The sequence below is a fragment of the Entelurus aequoreus genome, linkage group LG22, assembly GCF_033978785.1.
Source record: "Entelurus aequoreus isolate RoL-2023_Sb linkage group LG22, RoL_Eaeq_v1.1, whole genome shotgun sequence".
Lineage (NCBI taxonomy): Eukaryota > Metazoa > Chordata > Actinopteri > Syngnathiformes > Syngnathidae > Entelurus > Entelurus aequoreus.
Window position 1 is genome coordinate 34,509,564 of NC_084752.1, and position 23,651 is coordinate 34,533,214.

A 23,651-nucleotide genomic window follows, 5' to 3' on the forward strand; every position below is an offset into this window, starting at 1 on the left:
GCGTGCTCTTTCAGTCAATTAGTGTGCGAGGAATATATATATATATTAGGGATGTCCGATAATGGCTTTTTGCCGATATCCGATATGCCGATATTGTCCAACTCTTTAATTACCGATACCGATATCAACCGATACCGATATCAACCGATATATACAGTCGTGGAATTAACACATTATTATGCCTAATTTGGACAACCAGGTATGGTGAAGATAAGGTACTTTTTAAAAAAAATGAATCAAATAAAATAAGATAAATAAATTAAAAACATTTTCTTGAATAAAAAAGAAAGAAACTAGTAATTAGTGAAAATTTGTAAAATTAACTGTTAAAGGTTAGTACTATTAGTGGACCAGCAGCACGCACAATCATGTGTGCTTACGGACTGTATTCCTTGCAGACTGTATTGATATATATTGATATATAATGTAGGAACCAGAATATTAATAACAGAAAGAAACAACTCTTTTGTGTGAATGAGTGTGAATGAGTGTAAATGGGGGAGGGAGGTTTTTTGGGTTGGTGCACTAATTGTAAGTGTATCTTGTGTTTTTTATGTTGATTTAATTAAAAAAAACAAAAAAACGATACTGATAATAAAAAAAACGATACCGATAATTTCCGATACTACATTTTAACGCATTTATCGGCCGATAATATCGGCAGACCGATATTATCGGACATCTCTAATATATATATATATATATATATATATATATATATATATATATATATATATATATATATATACAGCCCGGCCCCCAGCCAAATTTGTTTTAATTGTAATTTTTAAGAATTTACCTGAATGTGCATGAACTATTTCTGTTCAAAATTGTTAGAAATGTCACATGTCAAATGTTTAAATATTAGCTGTCAGTTTACTGTACTGTGCCAAGTGTACTACTATATGAGTACATATTTTCTATTGTTTCATTGAAAATAAACCAGCAAAGTCCATTTGGCTGTCATCTGTTTTAATTATGAGACACGATTGTGTCAAAGTCATGATTTTTTTCCTTCATGCTTGAAGTAACAAATTATTACTTTAAAAAAGTAGTTTTATACTTGTGAGTGTTGATGACTCAGCTTTGCAACAGTTGATGTTCTAGTTTCAAGCATGTTTTACTCAAAGCAGGTATGCTAAACCAGGGGTCACCAACGTGGTGCCCACGGGCACCAGGTAGCCCGTAAGGACCAGATGTGTAGCCCGCTGGCCTGTTCTAAAAATAGCTCAAATAGCAGCACTTACCAGTGAGCTGCCTCTATTTTTTAAATGTTATTTATTTACTAGCAAGCTGGTCTCGCTTTGCCCGATATTTTAATTCTAAGAGAGACAAAACTCAAATAGAATTTGAAAATCCAAGAAAATATTTTAAAGACTTGGTCTTCACTTGTTTAAATAATTTCATTAATTTTTTTACTTGGCTTCTTATAACTTTCAGAAAGACAATTTTTGAGAAAAAATACAACCTTAAAAATGATTTTAGGATTTTTAAACACATATACCTTTTTACCTTTTAAATTCCTTCCTCTTCTTTCCTGACAATTTAAATCAATGTTCAAGTAAAAAAAAAAAGTTTTATTGTAAAGAATAATAAATAAATTTTAATTTAATTCTTCATTTTAGCTTCTGTTTTTTGGACGAAGAATATTTGTGAAATATTTTTTCAAACTTATTATGATTAAAATTCAAAATGGCAAATCTAGAAAATCTGTAGAATCAAATTTAAATCTTATTTCAAAGTCTTTTGAATTTCTTTTAAAATTGTTGTTCTGGAAAATCTAGAAGAAATAATGATTTGTCTTTGTTAGAAATATAGCTTGGTCCAATTTGTTATATATTCTTACAAAGTGCAGATTGGATTTTAACCTATTTAAAACATGTCATCAAAATTCTAAAATTAATCTTAATCAGGAGAAATTACTAATGATGTTCCATAAATTAAATTTTTTCAAAAACATTTGAATTAGCTAGTTTTTCTCTTCTTTTTTTCGGTTGAATTTTGAATTATAAAGAGTTGAAATTGAAGACAAACTATGTTTCAAAATTGAATTGTCATTTTTTTCGTGTTTTCTCCTCTTTTAAACCGTTCAATTAAGTGTAAATATCATTAATTATTAATAATAACATAGAGTTAAAGGTAAATTGAGCAAACTGGCTATTTCTGGCAATTTATTTAAGTGCGTATCAAACTGGTAGCCCTTCGCATTAATCAGTACCCAAGAAGTAGCTCTTGGTTTCAAAAAGGTTGGTGACCCCTGATATAGGTCATCAAATCTCAGCAACAACTGAGATCATTTAGGACCAAAACCCTTAAAACAAGTAAAACACTCTAACATAAAATCTGCTTAGTGAGAAGAATGATCTTATCAGACAGAAAATAAGCAAATATCACCCTTATTTGAGATATTTCATCTTACTTAGATTTCACTTTTTGCAGTGTAGGCGTGCAGTCCTTCACTTTGGGAAGCTGAGCTTGTTTCGTACACGACTCCTCTATTCCAGTCCTCTCCCCTTCAACACACCTGAGCTAATTGGGCTAACATTAGCGCACCTTGTGAGGCGGGTCACTTCACCTGAACTGCGGTGGCCCAGGATGGACAAACGAGACAATTCTCTCAACAGACCACAACTCAGACCTTGAGCTGCCTGCCTGACACTTTATTACATAACTTAATATCTAAAGTACCTCTTTGAAACAACTGAGTAAAATACAATATATTCAAGATGTCACTTTAACTTGTATGCATCTCTTTTTGTTAAATCCCCAAATCAGTCATCTATTTCCGAACATTTGCATTCCGAGTATGATCAATTAAATTTCCATAAAACCTTTTAACTATTTTTTTTTTGCCTTATTTTATCCTGATTAAAAACATGTATCCTCCAGTTTGTGGCTATTATAAAGTTAAAGTACCACTGATAGTCACACACACACACTAAATGTGGTGGCATTATTCTCTGCATTTGACGCATCACCCTTGATCACCCCCTGGGAGGTGAGGGGAGCAGTGAGCAGCAGCGGTGGCCACGCCCAGGAGTCATTTTTGGTGATTTAACCCCCAATTCCAACCCTTGATGCTGAGTGCCAAGCAGGGTAGTAATAGGTCCCATTTTTGACTCGGCCGGGGTTTTGAACTAGGCATATCTTCATTATATATGCATGTTTTAAAGAGATATAATTAAAAAAAATGGCTTCTGAGTATTTTATATTGATCGACTTTTTCTTCAGAGGGCTTAAGTGCCGTTCTAATTTACTCATTTTGGTTGAATGCACAGTATTGATTATTGACAGGCGGTAACATTTGAACTGGCTATTGTCTACAAAGTCAGAACCCTGGATGCTACTACAATAAAAATAAATAAATACTGACAAGAGGGTTCACTCTGTTCATTTTTTTTTTTTCTGTTATTGAATAAACGTGCGTTCATTCTCATGTATCATTTAATTAATGGATTTATTGACTGTCAGCCCAGGCCTTTGTACTTTAAACCGACAATAAAGACTGTATTTTTTGGACGGTGGAGAAGCCACACCCACTAAATATTAGAAGAAAAAAAATGTTTCCATATATTAGCCATGCTTGACTATAAGCCGCAGATATATATGTTGTGAAATGAGTTATTTACGCGGAAATAGTCTGTAAATGTTTATTTACATACCTTAATTGTTTCCAAACAGTGCCTGTAACAGGGCAGTAAAACGGCTGATCAAACAAAACAGAAGTCATGGTCATGGAACCACTAGCTGCGCAAGCTAGCTCTCCAATCCAATCAGCTAAACAGACTCAATAAGTCCACAGTGACGTTTCGGTGAAGTTACCCGAGGAATTTGTGAAAGTGAAACAACACAAAAAGAATGTCGTTGTAAGTTAATAATACTAACGCAGACCCTCGTAAATGTGTTAGCCCATTAGCTAATGCTAACAACACTAGCGTCATCGCATGAAGATAGCACGTACAAATATGCATGAAAACACTCTGTGAAGGACCGGCTTCGAGATCAGCGACCCACCTGGGCCTGCTTATCTAATCACCTATCGCTCCATTAAAAGGCAGCAGCCGGGGAGAAGAGAGAGGTGGAGCTGGAGCGAGAGCAAGAGAGAGTAGAACGAACACTTGCGAACACTTGCTGAAAAGCAACACAGACTGCATCGAAGAAAAATAAAACAGTGTCGTAAACCTGAACCTGAACTGTCATGTCAGTGCTTGGTGGTCCGAGGAACCCTTAGGGGAGAAACCTCCACACACTCCTACAGGCATCACACGTGGGATTCATTGTTTTAGTTATATTGTAAAACTTAGAGTGACGATTGAAGGTAGGTCGAGTCATACCAAAGACTATAAAAATGGGAGCCATTACCTCCCTGCTTGGCACTCAGCATCAAGGGTTGGAATTGGGGGTTAAATCACCAAAAATGATTCCTGGGCGCGGCCGGAGAACAATTTTGCCACACCTAGTGTGTGTGTGACAATCATGGGTACTTTAACTTAACTTTAACTTAGAATGCATACGAGTAGAAACGCTATGGACCACTGGTAAACGATAACACACTCCTACTTTTCCGGTGAAAGCACTAAATGGAAGGACCTGCAGTGGGTGAACTCAACATAGTACGAACAATAACACACCTTTTAAGTGTCTTTGCTTACTTGGTTTATTTTATTTCAACTATTTGCTTTATAGCATCCGCAAAGAAAAATCCATGTAATGCAGGAATACAAATAATAACCGAACATTAATTGGATGCACCATAAAACAATCCTACATGTCTCACATTCGAGCTCTAGAACCAGGACAATGTTATTTTAGGAAGCATGCCGTGGTAGTTTTGTTGTCATACATATTGCCATTTTTCAGAGAGCTTGTGCTTTACTTGCGGACGGCGAATCTCCGCGTTGTATTTGGTGAAATAGTCCCAGTCGCACGACTCCGTCTCCCAGCCACGAGCAACAATTGGCAGTGCAATGAGTTGATCCACGGGGGAACTGGCAGCTGCCAGACATGTGCAGTTGCTAGGTAACGTGGAAAAGAAGCGATTGGCGTGTCACGGCACACTGACAGTCGGCGTCTTTTGATGAAAAGTGTTTGCAAACGCACCGCGCTGAACGCTTGACTGAACCCCCGGCAGTAATACAACTGTTCCTTGTCTTGGTTTTATCCCACAGACCGGCAGGAAAGAGAAAGGAGACCCTCTGAACTCGGCCATAGACAAGATGACCAAGAAGACCCGGGACCTGCGTCGGCAGGTAAGCGGTGTTCACCTGCAATGTCGGGCCTAGTTGGATGTGTCAACAAAGGCTAGCCACGCCTACATTGTTACGCTTAAGGGTCCGAGTGATGAGCCCCTGTTAGCGAGCTCGGGGGTCGGCAACCCAAAATGTTGAAAGAGCCATATTGGACCATGAATACAAACTAGTAATCACTCTGGAGCTGCAAAATATGTAAAGTCTTATATAAGTGTTATAATGAAGACAACACATGATGTAAGTGTCTATATTAGCTATATTAGCCTACTATCAAAATGGCTTTAAAAGTCTTATGTAAGTGTTATAATGAAGACAACACATGATGTAAGTGTCTATATTAGCTATATTAGCCTACTATCAAAATGATTTTAAAAGTCTTATATAAGTGTTATAATGAAGACAACACATGATGTAAGTGTCTATATTAGTTATATTAGCCTACTATCAAATGACTTTAAAAGTCTTATATAAGTGTTATAATGAAGACAACACATGATGTAAGTGTCTATATTAGTTATATTAGCCTACTATCAAAATGACGTTAAAAGCCTTCTATAAGTGTTATAATGAAGACAACACATGATGTAAGTGTTTATATTAGGTTATATTAGCCTACTATCAAAATGACTTTAAAAGTCTTATATAAGTGTTATAATGAAGACAACACATGATGTAAGTGTCTATATTCGTTATATTAGCCTACTATCAAAATTATTTTAAAAGTGTAGTATAAGTGTTATAATGAAGACAACACATGATGTAAGTGTCTATATTAGCTATAATAGCCTACTATCAAAATGACGTTAAAAGTCTTCTATAAGTGTTATAATGAAGACAACACATGATGTAAGTGTCTATATTAGCTATATTAGCCTACTATCAAAATGACGTTAAAAGTCTTCTATAAGTGTTATAATGAAGACAACACATGATGTAAGTGTCTATATTAGCCTACTATCAAAATGATTTTAAAAGTGTAGTATAAGTGTTATAATGAAGACAACACATGATGTAAGTGTCTATATTAGCTATAATAGCCTACTATCAAAATGACGTTAAAAGTCTTCTATAAGTGTTATAATGAAGACAACACATGATGTAAGTGTCTATATTAGCTATATTAGCCTACTATCAAAATGACGTTAAAAGTCTTCTATAAGTGTTATAATGAAGACAACACATGATGTAAGTGTCTATATTAGCCTACTATCAACATGATTTTAAAAGTGTAGTATAAGTGTTATAATGAAGACAACACATGATGTAAGTGTCTATATTAGTTATATTAGCCTACTATCAAAATGACGTTAAAAGTCTTCTATAAGTGTTATAATGAAGACAACACATGATGTAAGTGTCTATATTAGTTATATTAGCCTACTATCAAAATGACGTTAAAAGTCTTCTATAAGTGTTATAATGAAGACAACACATGATGTAAGTGTCTATATTAGCTATATTAGCCTACTATCAAAATGACGTTAAAAGTCTTCTATAAGTGTTATAATGAAGACAACACATGATGTAAGTGTCTATATTAGCCTACTATCAACATGATTTTAAAAGTGTAGTATAAGTGTTATAATGAAGACAACACATGATGTAAGTGTCTATATTAGTTATATTAGCCTACTATCAAAATGTCTTTAAAAGTCTTATATAAGTGTTATAATGAAGACAACACATGATGTAAGTGTCTATATTAGTTATATTAGCCTACTATCAAAATGACGTTAAAAGTCTTCTATAAGTGTTATAATGAAGACAACACATGATGTAAGTGTCTATATTAGCTATATTAGCCTACTATCAAAATGACGTTAAAAGTCTTCTATAAGTGTTATAATGAAGACAGCACATGATGTAAGTGTTTATATTAGCCTACTATCAAAATGATTTTAAAAGTGTAGTATAAGTGTTATAATGAAGACAACACATGATGTAAGTGTCTATATTAGCTATATTAGCCTACTATCAAAATGACTTTAAAAGTCTTATATAAGTGTTATAATGAAGACAACACATGATGTAAGTGTCTATATTCGTTATATTAGCCTACTATCAAAATTATTTTAAAAGTGTAGTATAAGTGTTATAATGAAGACAACACATGATGTAAGTGTCTATATTAGCTATAATAGCCTACTATCAAAATGACGTTAAAAGTCTTCTATAAGTGTTATAATGAAGACAACACATGATGTAAGTGTCTATATTGGCTATATTAGTCTACTATCAAAATGACGTTAAAAGTCTTCTATAAGTGTTATAATGAAGACAACACATGATGTAAGTGTCTATATTAGCCTACTATCAAAATGATTTTAAAAGTGTAGTATAAGTGTTATAATGAAGACAACACATGATGTAAGTGTCTATATTAGCTATAATAGCCTACTATCAAAATGACGTTAAAAGTCTTCTATAAGTGTTATAATGAAGACAACACATGATGTAAGTGTCTATATTAGCTATATTAGCCTACTATCAAAATGACGTTAAAAGTCTTCTATAAGTGTTATAATGAAGACAACACATGATGTAAGTGTCTATATTAGCCTACTATCAACATGATTTTAAAAGTGTAGTATAAGTGTTATAATGAAGACAACACATGATGTAAGTGTCTATATTAGTTATATTAGCCTACTATCAAAATGACGTTAAAAGTCTTCTATAAGTGTTATAATGAAGACAACACATGATGTAAGTGTCTATATTCGTTATATTAGCCTACTATCAAAATGACTTTAAAAGTCTTATATAAGTGTTATAATGAAGACAACACATGATGTAAGTGTTTATATTAGGTTATATTAGCCTACTATCAAAATGACTTTAAAAGTCTTATATAAGTGTTATAATGAAGACAACACATGATGTAAGTGTTTATATTAATTATATTAGCCTACTATCAAAATGACTTTAAAAGTCTTATATAAGTGTTATAATGAAGACAACACATGATGTAAGTGTCTATATTAGTTATATTAGCCTACTATCAAAATGACTTTAAAAGTCTTATATAAGTGTTATAATGAAGACAACACATGATGTAAGTGTCTATATTCGTTATATTAGCCTACTATCAAAATGACTTTAAAAGTCTTATATAAGTGTTATAATGAAGACAACACATGATGTAAGTGTCTATATTAGCCTACTATCAAAATGACTTTAAAAGTCTTATATAAGTGTTATAATGAAGACAACATATGATGTAAGTGTCTATATTAATTATATTAGCCTACTATCAAAATGACTTTAAAAGTCTTATATAAGTGTTATAATGAAGACAACACATGATGTAAGTGTCTATATTAGTTATATAAGCCTACTATCAAAATGACGTTAAAAGTCTTATATAAGTGTTATAATGAAGACAACACATGATTTAAGTGTCTATATTAGCCTACTATCAAAATGACTTTAAAAGTCTTATATAAGTGTTATAATGAAGACAACACATGATGTAAGTGTCTATATTAGTTATATTAGCCTACTATCAAAATGACGTTAAAAGTCTTATATAAGTGTTATAATGAAGACAACACATTATGTAAGTGTCAATATTAGCTATATTAGCCTACTATTAAAATGACTTTAAAAGTCTTATATAAGTGTTATAATGAAGACAACACATGATGTAAGTGTCTATATTAGCCTACTATCAAAATGACTTTAAAAGTCTTATATAAGTGTTATAATGAAGACAACACATGATGTAAGTGTCTATATTAATTATATTAGCCTACTATCAAAATGACTTTAAAAGTCTAATATAAGTGTTATAATGAAGACAACACATGATGTAAGTGTCTTTATTAACTATAATAGCCTACTATCAAAATGACTTTAAAAGTCTTATATAAGTGTTATAATGAAGACAACACATGATGTAAGTGTCTATTTTAACTATAATAGCCTACTATCAAAATGACTTTAAAAGTCTTATATAAGTGTTATAATGAAGACAACACATGATGTAAGTGTCTATATTAGCCTACTATCAAAATGACTTTAAAAGTCTTATATAAGTGTTATAATGAAGACAACACATGATGTAAGTGTCTATATTAGCCTACTATCAAAATGACTTTAAAAGTCTTATATAAGTGTTATAATGAAGACAACACATTATGTAAGTGTCTATATTAGCTATATTAGCCTACTATGAAAATGACTATGTTTCGCAAATCTTGGTTGACAGAAATGTTGAAATGTAATATTTTTTCTACACATTTTTACAACATTGTAAAACATTAGTAAAACTTCTCAGAAGGTGAGATAACTCCTGGAAATGACTGACTTAGAATGACCAAAGGTATAGATGTGTGTGTCCAAGTTAAAGGAAACGGCAGGCTGTCTTCTTCTAATGGATTTATAACAATCTATGCAAGCTGGGTAACGTTTGCTGTGGTCTGGAACAACATGGCACACAAACAACTATCAGAAATGCAGCCAATATTACATACAGATAATGTGTCATGAGAAATGGAAAAATAAACAAAATACACATAAGTAAATGAGCTCAAATATAGCTACAAATGAGGCATAATGATGCAATATTTACATACAGTACAGCTAGCCTAAATAGCATGTTAGCATTAATTAGCTTGCAGTCACGCAGTGACCAAATATGCCTGATTAGCACTCCAACAAGTCAATAACATCAAAACAGTTCACTTTTGTGCATTCACGCACAGCATAAAATGTTTGGTGGACAAAATGAGACAAAGAAGGAGTGGCATAAACCACGTCTTTCTGTGGCAGCGTCGGGGAAAGTTGTACATGTAAACAAACTGTTGTGTCAGAGTCCACACAACTATGGTGAGTTCAAGGTTTGCCGAAATTATTAGGACAAAACGGCGCTCACCAAATACTGTCATCAGTGAAGCATCAACACATACATATTTAACAATGTGCTTTCTAACAATTAGGAAGGCTTGTGTCGTGGTCGTCCTCCTACACAAACCATATTACAACAACAATCTGTAAAAATTTCTAATTTCAGGCAGATTGATGAATATTAAAACAATCAAGATAACGTTATTTGTTGTATGTTTATGTATATTTATTTCTGTGAATTGTTTTGGTTTCTTTAAACGTTGATAAGGATATAACGTTATGCAGAGGTGTACTTATACACATTTTATACACGTATCAGTGGAACCTCGATTTACAAACTTATTTGGTTCGTGAACATAGGTTGTCCATCGAAACGTTTGTACAGTGAAGCAACGTTCCTCATAAAAAAACAATGTAAACATGAATAATTGTTACTAGCTTCGACAAAAGCCCCTATTTTAGTAAAATAATGCACACTTTGAAGGCATTATATATATATATATATATATATATATATATATATATATATATATATATATATATATATATATATATATATATATATATATATATATATATATATATATATATATATATATATATGTGAGGGAAAAAAAAATCACAAGACTACTTCATCTCTACAGGCCTGTTTCATGAGGGGTTCCCTCAATCATCAGGAGATTTTAATAGAAGCATTCGCATACCATGGTTTATATAGGACACAGAACGGGTAGGTGCAGGCAGGCGTAGGGGCGTGGTGATTGGCTCATGTGTTACCTAGGAGGTGTTTCCGTCTGTGACGGCATGCTGATACAATTTCGCTGCGCTTGTTGAGGGATAACAGGTCTGGGCGGTATATAATAAACAGTTTCTTTTTTAAGCATTTGTTGCATCTTTTATCACCACTGTTGTAAAGTGTGCTGAATGCAAGAATTTGCCATGTTATTGAATATTCAACATTATTGTCTTTGAGGTTCCAAAGTGCTTGCTGAGTTCTGTAGTATCCCGCAGGCTTTGGTTCCTGAAAGAAGCCTTGTGATTGTTCCATCTGGCTTTGAACTCTCCCTCGGTTAATCCTACATACGTGTCAGATGTGTTAATGTATATATATATATATATATATTTATGTGTATATAATAAACAAACATAACAAGGGGGTAATAGATCAACAATTAAGTAATTGATCAAAATAAGTCTACATCAATGGTAAGCTCAACTTTGAACGTGGGTACACACACAAAAATGTTGCTCCAATAATTTAGTATATTAAAAATATATTAAAAAGTAAAATATTATTTAAATTGCGGGAAATGTTTTCTTCTCCCTTGGGGGGCGTAACAAAAATAATGGACAGGACAACCCAACATGTATAAAAGTAAAAGACCAACAAGTGACCTGTGTTGCATTTTATGTGTTATCTGAAGAATTATGGAGGCTTATTTGTGTCTTTCTTACAAAAGCTTATTTTTTGACACTGAATTTATGTAACTTTTGAATTGTCTAAACTGTTTTGTTTTTACATCAAATTATACTAACAATTAAATTGGAAAAAAAGACAGTATTCTAAAATTCAGTGCAAAAAAAATCAGTGTATGAAAAAAGCGTTGGTAATAAAAACACAAATTAATCTCCATATGTTTCACTCAAAAGTGCAGATTTGAACAATTAAAAAAAGACAGTATTTTAAAAAACAGTGTATAAAAACGGCTTCGCTGGGCCCGAGCTCATCTAAGATGGACTCATACAAAGTGGAAAAGTGTTCTGTGGTCTGACGAGTCCACATTCCAAATTGTTTTTGGAAACTGTGAAACGTCGTGTCCTCCGGACCAAAGAGGAAAAGAACCATCCGGATTGTTCTAGGCCCAAAGTGTAAAAGCCAGTATGTGTGATGGTATGGGGGTGTATTAGTGGCCAACACATGGGTAACTAACACATCTGTGAAGGCACCATTAATGCTGAAAGGTACATACAGCTTTTGGAGCAACATATGTTGCCATCCAAGCAACGTTATCATGGACGCCCCTGCTTATTTCAGCAAAACGATGCCATAGTAAAAGAGTGCGGATACTAGACTGGCCTGCCTGTAATCCAGACCTGTCTCCCATTGAAAATGTGAAGCCTAAAATAGCAAAAGGGAGACTGAAAAATGTGTCTCCTCAGTTCCCAAACCTTTACTGAGTGTTGTTAAAAGGAAAGGCCATGTAACACAGTGGTAAAAATGCCCCTCTTGACAACTTTTTTGCAATGTGTTGCTGCCATTAAATTCTAAGTTCATGATTAGTTGCAAGTTTCTCAGTGTGAACGTTAAATATCTTGTCTTTGCAGTCTATTCAATTGAATATAAGTTGAAAATGATTTGCAAATCATTGTATTCTCTTTTTATTTACCATTTACACAACGCGACAACTTGACTGGTTCTGGGTTGTGTAAAAAAGTATACATTCTAGCTTTGTCAGTGTGATACATGAGTTAGAATATTAGATATTATTTGACCCATGTTCTCTGCCAGAGATGCTGTGGAAACTGGAAAGTGTACATATTTCATGTTGAACTCTGCTTTACTTCCACTTTACTTCTGTTCCCGCCCTCACTTCAGAACAAGAAAAAAAAAAAAAAAAAGTTTTATCAAGATGAATTAAGAAAGTGAGGCAAAATGAAAGGGCTGTTTTGACACGAGGAAGGAATGACTGCATGAGTCATTCTTTGATACCGCACCACACATAAAGCAGAAAACGGCTGAGCACTGTGGATTTTATACTCGGAAAAAATGCTTTTAGAGAAGGTTGGATCGTTTTTGAAGGAAATGTCATTTTTAAACATTCTTCGCTCCTGTGGAAGAAATAAAAAAAAAAAAGCACTTGAAACTTGGGCGTCATGCGAGTCGACTCGCGACCTTGTCCTCGCCCAACTTTTGAAGACCAGGGAATTATTCCAGATGGGAAACTATAACTCCCCGCTCCCCGGGGGGGTGGGGGGGTGTTGGATGGGGCTGGCAGGAGGTCCTCATTTTAAATTTCTATTGACTCCAGAGTTGCCTTGACAGAATGTCTGCACAGCACGCACATAGGCATTACCTGCTCTAATATACTACCATCCCAGCACATAGGCATTACCTGCTCTAATATACTACCATCCCAGCACATAGGCATTACCTGCTCTAATATACTACCATCCCAGCAGGGGCGTCACTAGCTTTTAAGGACAGGGGGGGCTTAGCCTCCAGGAGATGCACAGGATGCGAGCGAACGTATCCAAGAGCACAGAACTTCACAAACAGCTAATAAAGACTTAGCAATGAATCACTGTTATTATTATTATTATTTCAGTGGGTTTATTTTCAATCTGTGTTCAGTACAACAACAAACCTGGGTTTGCACAGTGACATTGTGTTTACAGCATCAACAAGAAACAATGACTTGCATGATCCTTCAAGATACACTGAAACACAATGAAAGTCATGGCATTAGCCTCTATGCTATTACTTCACAACATAGAGGCTAATGCCACCACTTTAGCTCACAATACAATAATTGTTTGTTCCCAAATATTTTGAAGTTGCACAGATTACATTTTGGGCACATATATGACTAAAATGGTTGTAAATTCAAGCCCTGGAAATATTACTTAATTACTTAAATTAAAGTAATATCTGGATCAGGATAATTTGGCTTGTATATAATATATATATATATACATATATATATATATATATATATATATATATATATATATATATATATATATATATATATATATATATATATATATATATATATATGGCAAGCCGTTAAGGAAATTAAATATATATGGAAGTCTGAATAGAAATGAGAAACGTTTATATATACTGTAAATAAGAAAGGCTTAGAGTCCGTCTGCTAATCTGAAAAAGAGCCAAAGCTGTCAAAGAGCTGAGGGACCATCTTCAAAGTGCAATGCTGAAACAAATAATCCATCCATCCATTTTCTACCGCTTATTCCCTTCGGGGTCACGGGGGGCGCTGGACCCTATCTCAGCTACAAATAATGCAAACAATAAAATGTAACTTCCAGGGCTTGAGTTTAACGTAGTCCCGGGGACGGTAAAAAAAAATGCACGTGACGAAATTAAATGCTCCCTAGGACGATGGCTTTTAACCATTTTTTTTCTTTTTTTTTTTACAATATGTATTTATTCATTTTACATTTTATATTAAATGCCTTGGTTTTTCCTCCCTCTGAAAATCCTATGAAATGTTTAACAAGCCATCCTAAAATAATACAACAGCTATTAATGCAACAATACAATAAAACAAATATATTTAATGATGTTTTTGTCATTATTTTAACAATAGGCTAATGTATATTACTTTATATAGATTCTACAAGAAACACAACATTTAAAAACTAAATTATTTACAATTGCGGACACAAGGTTCTTGTTCTGCAGTGCTGTGTGCTAATGTGCTTCGTAAACCTGCAGGACCGCAAGCAAGGTCGCAAAGAAAATGCGAACTGGATTTTGAGTGATGTGGGCATTTTCTATATGAACAAGTGGAATGGATTGGATACCGACGCACTACAGGGGCTCTCTACCTTACACTATGAAGTGAGGGGAAACTGAGTGAATAATGACAGGTTATATGATTATTTATTTAAACTCATATTCGGGCCACTTTATAATGAATATGTCGGCATGTATTTGTAAAAAAAATAAAAAATAAAATAAATTGCATTTTTTTTTTTTTTTTTTTAAACATCAAATTATTTACGGGGGCTTAAGAACATTTTAGGGGGGCTTGAGCCCCCCTAAAATAGGCCTAACAACGCCAATGCATCCTAGCGCCTCCTTGGAACACGGAACCTTCCATCGGGGCTGCATGCCTCTTTTTACATGCGGAACGGGAGGGATCAATTATTGAGCTGACGATCGCAAACGGCGGTCTGTGTTTGGGAAAGGAAAGCAGGTTGGAGTGAACACGGCGGCAGAGATATGCACGTACTAGTGTGGTCCTGATACCAATATGTTGGTACCGGTACCAAAATGTATTTCGATACTTTTCCAAATAAAGGGCACCACAAAAAATGGCATTATTGTCTTTATATGATCAAAAAATCTTAGGGTACATGAAAGATTTGTTTATTATTGTAATTTAGTCCTTAAATAAAATAAGAGTCCAGTCCATAGTGGATCTAACATAATAGTTTGAGAGTCCAGTCCATAGTGGATCTAACATAATAGTGTGAGTTCAGTCCATAGTGGATCTAACATAATAGTGAGAGTCCAGTCCATAGTGGATCTAACATAATAGTGTGAGAGTCCAGTCCATAGTGGATATAACATAATAGTGTGAGAGTCCAGTCCAAAGTGGATCTAGTTAATCGTGTGAGAGTCCAGTCCAAAGTGGATCTAGTTAATAGTGTGAGAGTCCAGTCCATAGTGGATCTAACATAATAGTGTGAGAGTCCAGTCCATAGTGGATCTAACATAATAGTGTGAGAGTCCAGTCCATAGTGGATCTAACATAATAGTGTGAGAGTCCAGTCCAAAGTGGATCTAGTTAATCGTGTGAGAGTCCAGTCCAAAGTGGATCTAGTTAATAGTGTGAGAGTCCAGTCCATAGTGGATATAACATAATAGTTTGAGAGTCCAGTCCATAGTGGATCTAACATAATAGTGAGAGTCCAGTCCATTGGGGATCTAACATAATAGTGTGAGAGTCCAGTCCATAGTGGATCTAACATAATAGTTTGAGAGTCCAGTCCATAGTGGATCTAACATAATAGTGAGAGTCCAGTCCATTGGGGATCTAACATAATAGTGTGAGAGTCCAGTCCATAGTGGATCTAACATAATAGTGAGAGTCCAGTCCATAGTGGATCTAACATAATAGTGTGAGAGTCCAGTCCATAGTGGATCTAACATAATAGTGTGAGAGTCCAGTCCATAGTGGATCTAACATAATAGTGTGAGAGTCCAGTCCAAAGTGGATCTAGTTAATTGTGTGAGAGTCCAGTCCAAAGTGGATCTAGTTAATAGTGTGAGATTCCAGTCCATAGTGGATATAACATAATAGTGTGAGAGTCCAGTCCATAGTGGATCTAACATAATAGTTTGAGAGTCCAGTCCATAGTGGATCTAACATAATAGTGAGAGTCCAGTCCATAGTGGATCTAACATAATAGTGTGAGAGTCCAGTCCAAAGTGGATCTAACATAATAGTGTGAGAGTCCAGTCCAAAGTGGATCTAGTTAATCGTGTGAGAGTCCAGTCCAAAGTGGATCTAGTTCAGACCTGGGCATTCTGCGGCCCGCGGGCCGCATCCGGCCCTTTGTGCGTCCCTGTCCGGCCCGCGTGAGGCCAATTATAAATTACAAAATAAATTTTAAAAAGTATCTATGTCGAGTGTGCAATACAACGGTGCTGCTTTTGTTTTGAAAATCGTTATTTGTATTACTTCCGTGTGGACGTATGCGTGATTGTGAGTGAATGTGAACAACTGCAATTACAAAATAAAGTTGAAAAAACATCTATGTCCTGCGCGCAATACAACTGTGCTGCTTTTATTTTGAAAAGTATTATTTATGGGCGTGTGTCCGTGTGTAACCTGCGAGTGAAGGTGCACATGCAGCGACAAGTGATGCACGGTTTACACCCGAGACGCCAAAAAGAGAAAAGTTGATGAGGAATGCCGTGTTTTCAACAAGACATGGACTGCAAAGCAACGTTCCCTCTAAGGTGCGTGCCTGCGCAATTGCGCACTGCTCAAGCGTCCGCTGCGCGCAGCAAATATATGCCGCGCACCGAATCAAATCCCATCTGAATTCTAAACAAAATAAACATATTTATTCTATGGAATTTTTCAATGCAACTTTGAGTGACAGTGACAACAAGCGGCCCTAACGGTGTTCGTCAACACCGTTCAATTGAACACCGTTCAATTATTGTAACGTCTATCGAGATGCTTCGAGGACAGGAATTATATCGATCACTTTATTGAACAAAACTGTTTATATTCGGACATAACCACACCAAAAACATGAGTAAAACAATTCTATCTCGAAAAACTAGTCATTTGCTGCCGTACAAACCAGGCCAAAAGCAACTTGTCATCTGTCACCAACACGCATAGCACTAAACCACTGGTGCGTTTAAGGCCACACAAAAAGTCGGACAACTCAAACACCACACAAAGTTACACTATGACTCCTCAGTCATACGTGTGCTTATTTTACTGTCATTTATTATTAATGTTAATTTATATATATTAGTCATGGAATGCTGTTACACACACTATGTTGAAGTATTACTATTATTATTATTATTATTATTATTATTATTATTTATCTTACGGTATACATCAAAAATAATATTGAGCAAAATTTAATTGAAATATTGTCGATGTGGCCCTCCAGCAGTGCTCGGGTAGCTCATGCGGCCCCCGGTAAAAAATTAATTGCCCACCCCTGATCTAGTTAATAGTGTGAGAGTCCAGTCCATAGTGGATATAACATAATAGTGTGAGAGTCCAGTCCATAGTGGATCTAACATAATAGTGAGAGTCCAGTCCATTGGGGATCTAACATAATAGTGTGAGAGTCCAGTCCATAGTGGAGTTAACATAATAGTGTGAGAGCCCAGTCCATAGTGGATCTAATATAATAGTTTGAGAGTCGAGTCCATAGTGGATCTAACATAATAGTGAGAGTTCAGTCCATAGTGGATCTAACATAATAGTGAGAGTTCAGTCCATAGTGGATCTAACATAATAGTGAGAGTTCAGTCCATAGTGGATCTAACATAATAGTGAGAGTCCAGTCCATAGTGGATCTAACATAATAGTGAGAGTCCAGTCCATAGTGGGGCCAGCAGGAGATTATCTTGAGTGGAGACAACTCAGCAGCCCATAGACATACAGATGAGTGGTCCACCCCGAGTCTTGACTTTGAACAGCTAGCGCTACATCTGTGGTCACATCTGTGGTCACTGTGGTCACCTGATAACCTCTCCATGCAGGAGAGGGGGGCAGAGCAGAAAAGAGAGACGGCAGATCAACTGGTCTAAAAGGGGGGTCTATTTAAAGGCTAGAGTATACAAATGAGTTTTAAGATGGGACTTCAATGTTTCTACTGAGGTAGCATCTCTAACTGTTACTGCTAGAACATTCCATAGTACTGGAGCCCCAATAGAAAACGCTCTATAGCCCGCAGACTGTTTTGGGGCTCTGGGAATCACTAATAAGCCGGAGTTCTTTGAACGCAGATTTCTGACACATGGTGCAATACAATCAGCAAGATGAAATAGCTCCCATTAGATCCAATAGATTTCTAGTTCCATTCTAAAAGTTATGTATTCGTCTTTAGTACAATATTTCATATGTAGACTAATTTAAGCTTTTTTGGTCCAAGGTTCCATGTGTAAATCCATGTTATTGCTAACTACTTGCATTACTAGCAGCACTTTAACTTACTGGGCAAAATATGTGTATTTTCTTCCTTCTGCACAACTATTGTATGCAACAATTTCGCACTTTTTCAACCGCCTTATGCACTTGAACTACTATGCTTACTTTGTTCCGGAGCTTACGTCGTCAACCTGCCGCTGACTGCAGATGCAACCTAGCTTTTGGCTACGATTTGGCACTTTTGCATTTAATATATTTATTAATGTGCATTGTCCCATGTAGGGTTGTACGGTATACCGGTACTAGTATAGTATTGCGGTACTAATGAATCAAAAAGGTACTATACTCTGTTTATTATTATTATTAACATTTTATTAACAGGCATGATGACGCGAGGTCGTCACGTCGTGGCATTGCTGGTTTTACGAGCAGAGGAGCATGTTCGGCAGCGCACACACACTGGGTACTCACAAACAGACACAGTGTGTAGACAGAAAAGGGAGAACGGATGCATTTTGGTGTAAAAAGTAAAGATAAAGGTGAAGTTATAACACTGAAACACCCCCAGGAAGAGCTGCTTTAAGACGTGGCTAGCTAGCTAGCAGCTAACGTCCATCCGCAGTCGGCAGTGTTTTAGCTACTTCTAAATCAGTAATCCTCGCCTCCATGGAGACAATTAAAGTAAGTTTCTTACAAGTATTATTATCACTGCAGGACGAGGAATAGATAAACATGCTTCACTACACACCGTAGGAGGATACAATAGCTCACCGGCGTCACCGCTAACAAAAGATAGCGTTCCTGAATGTAAACAAATGCCATGGGTGGATCTACACCTGACATCCACTGTAATGATACCAAGTACAAGAGTGTATTTTGTCGATACTACTATGATTACATCGATATTTTTTATCGTCACAAAATCTAAAATTCACATTATGTTTATAAAGTCAGTAAATATGTCCCTGGACACATGAGCACTTTGAATATGACCAATGTATGATCCTGTAGCTAGTTGGTATCGGATCGATACCTAAATGTGTGGTATCATCCAAAACTAATGTCAAGTATCAAAGAAGAGAAGAATAAGTGATTATTACATTTTAACAGAAGTGTAGATAGAACATGTTACGACAGAAAATAAGCAGATATTAACAGTAAATTAACAAGTGGATTAATAATCAATTTTTACAGTTTGTCCCTCATAATGTAGACAAAATAATAGAAAGATAAATGACACAATATGTTACTAATTAGACTAATTAGGAGTCTTTGTTTGTTTACTTACTACTAAAAGACAAGTTGTGTAGTATGTTCACTATTTTATTTAAGGACTAAATTACAATAACAAACATATGTTTCATGTACCCTAAGATTTTTTTTTACAATAAAGACAATAATGCCATTTTTTGTGGTCCCCTTTATTTAGAAAAGTATCAAAAATTATTGAAATACATTTTGGTACCGATACCGGTACTAAAATGGGGATGTACGCTTCATCTACTTACAGTCTCACAGATTCACGCTGGAAGCCAGTTGTGCAGAGTTGACAGGGTTTTAATATGTTTTCGCAGTTCTCCAATAGATACTTTCTTCTTGACTTTTAAGTCGCTCCAATCCTCCTCCTCATGCACCCGGCCGCTCACTTTTAAAGACAACAGATGATTAGATTAACACGTATCACCTGTGCAATCTAACCATCTGCCAGCTGTCCCCGTCTGATGGCGCTCTGTTTTCAGCACCATGGACAGAGGCGGCGACCTTTACTCCTGCAAGCACGCTGAACACACTCCCTTTCCACAGGGGACAACTAGGGATGTCCGATAATATCGGCCTGCCGATATTATCGGCCGATAAATGCGTTAAAATGTAATATCGGACATTATCGGTATCTGTTTTTTTATTATCTGTATCGTTTTTTTGGGGGTTTTTTTGTTTTTTTTTATTAAATCAACATAAAAAACACAAGTTACACTTACAATTAGTGCACCAACCCAAAAAACCTCCCTCCCCCCATTTCTTTCTGTTATCAATATTGTGGTTCCTACATTATATATCAATATATATCAATACAGTCTGCAGGGATACAGTCCGTAAGCACACATGATTGTGCGTGCTGCTGGTCCACTAATAGTACTAACCTTTAACAGTTAATTTTACTCATTTTCCTTAATTACTAGTTTCTATGTAAGTGTTTTTATATTGTTTTACTTTCTTTTTTATTCAAGAAAATGTTTTTAATTTAGTTATCTTATTTTATTATTTTTTTAAAAAAGTACCTTATCTTCACCATACATGGTTGTCCAAATTAGGCATAATAATGTGTTAATTCCACGACTGCATATATCGGTTGATATCGGTATCGGTTGATATCAGTATCTTTAATTAAAGAGTTGGACAATATCGGAATATCGGATATCGGCAAAAAGCCATTATCGGACATCCCTAGGGACAACCCTAGTCCTGTGCAACAAAGGTGTAACAAACACAGCAAATGGCGACTTCCTATCAGCAGTTGTATAATACATCTATGAACAAGATTATTGGTGTGTTTAGTAGGACTCGCCAAAGTTAAGTAGGAGAAAATGTGGTCGTTTACAAATCATGGGAACTGAGGAGACACATTTTTGAAGCTTCTCAGGTGGAATTCTTTCCCATTCTTGCTTGATGTACAGCTTAAGTTGTTCAACAGTCCGGGGGTCTCCCTTGTGCTATTTTAGACTTCATAATGCACCACACATTTTCAATGGGAGACAGGTCTGGACTACAGGCAGGCCAGTCTAGTACCCGCACTCTTTTACTATGAAGCCACGTTGATGTAACACGTGGCTTGGCATTGTCTTGCTGAAATAAGCAGGGGCGTCCATGGTAACGTTGCTTGGATGGCAACATATGTTGCTCCAAAACCTGTATGTACCTTTCAGCATTAATGGCACCTTCACAGATGTGTAAGTTACCCATGTCTTAGGCATTAATACACCCCCATACCATTGTAGTGGATTGTCCGAAGCTTAAACAGGCAACAAAAGTAGTTTAGTACAACAAATTTATTTACCCATTATCAGAAGAGCAGGTTGAATTAAGTTGGCCGTGCAGACAGACCACATGTTACTCCGGAGTAAACAAGACACACACAAGCCAAAATCACTGTCGAGTTCCGGTCTTCTGCCATTTTTTATATGTCTCTTGTGCGTCATTGTTTGTTATCTAATGCGTCATGATTGTTTTGTTTTGGTTTTGTCTGTTCCAAAACAACCTTGTATCTCTTAGTCATATTTGGAAATTCTAAACATTCTGTAGACAGGTTGGCACAACTCCATATTCACCTTTGTCCCACTGGCACAGAATAGAAGAGAAATTAAATGAGCGTACATTCTTGACAGACATGCAATATAGGTCAAAGGTCAGAAATTCTACTACACCATCACACATGCTGGCTTTTACACTTTGCGCCTATAACAATCCCGGATGGTTATTTTCCTCTTTGGTCCGGAGGACACGACGTCCACAGTTTCCAAAAACAATTTGAAATGTGGACTCGTCAGACCACAGAACACTTTTCCACTTTGTATCAGTCCATCTTAAATGAGCTCAGGCCCAGTGAAGCTGACGGCGTTTCTGGGTGTTGTTGATAAACGGTTTTCGCCTTGCATAGGAGAGTTTTAACTTGCACTTACAGATGTAGCAACCAACTGTAGTTACTGACAGTGGGTTTCGGAAGGGTTCCTGAGACCATGTGGTGATATCCTTTACACACTGATGTCGCTTGTTGATGCAGTACAGCCTGAGGGATGGAAGGTCACGGGCTTAGCTGCTTACGTGCAGTGATTACTCCAGATTCTCTGAACCCTTTGATGATATTACGGAGCGTAGATGGTGAAATCCCTAAATTCCTTGCAATAGCTGGTTGAGAAAGGTTTTTCTTAAACTGTTCAACAATTTGCTCACGCATTTGTTGACAAAGTGGTGACCCTCGCCCCATCCTTGTTTGTGAATGACTGAGCATTTCATGGAATCTACTTTTATACCCAATCATGGCACCCACCTGTTCCCAATTTGCCTGTTCACCTGTGGGATGTTCCAAATAAGTGTTTGATGAGCATTCCTCAACTTTATCAGTATTTATTGCCACCTTTCCCAACTTCTTTGTCACGTGTTGCTGGCATCAAATTCTAAAGTTAATGATTATTTGCAAAAAAAAATAAAGTTTATGAGTTTGAACATCAAATATGTTGTCTTTGTAGCATATTCAATTGAATATGGGTTGAAAATGATTTGCAAATCATTGTATTCCGTTTATATTTACATCTAACACAATTTCCCAACTCATATGGAAACAGGGTTTGTATTGTTTTATAAATATCTCCGCCATGCCTCCATGGTTGGATTGCACATTTTCAGGACTTATGCAGACCCCAAATACACCAACAACACAAACTGCATAATGTGGGCCCCTTTTAAAAGCTCAGCTTTGACAGCCCTGATGACGGTTTCATTGGTCGCTACCATCCTCAAACTATCTTCATAAGTCGTGTTGTTGGTAATATTTGAAATATCCCAACTGCGTCTCTTCAATTCTCCGGCATGTCTGTTTCAGACTTGTTTGGCTCCGGGCAAAATGCTGCCTTACATCAGGGCCAATTTCCTCATAATGTTCACCATATTTACTCAGATAATGACTTCCGCGGTAACACCCAACACATGATTTCAGCTCATCGGAGTGCATCATCCGTCCCACACAAACTCTCACCTGACTGCTAACTCATTCAGTCTCCGGTGGAAATGACCACCTATCAGACTGAGAGTGTCTTGTCATTTACAAAAGCAGTGAAGGTGTCACGTTGTGTAAATGGTAAATAAAAAGAGAATACAATGATTTGCAAATCTTTTTCAACTTATATTCAATTGAATAGACTGCAAAGACAAGATATTTAATGTTTGAACTGGTAAACGTTGTTATTTTTTGCAAATATTAGCTCATTTGGAATTTGATGCCTGCAACATGTTTCAAAAAAGCTGGCACAAGTGGCAAAAAAGAAGGAACACGTCAGAAAACCACTGTCAGTAACTACAGTTACACTGATGTCCTTGGTTGTTTGTACATTGATGTTACATCCATGATGTCGTTCACAACAACACAACATATGAGATGTGTTGTGTGTGTATGATTGTT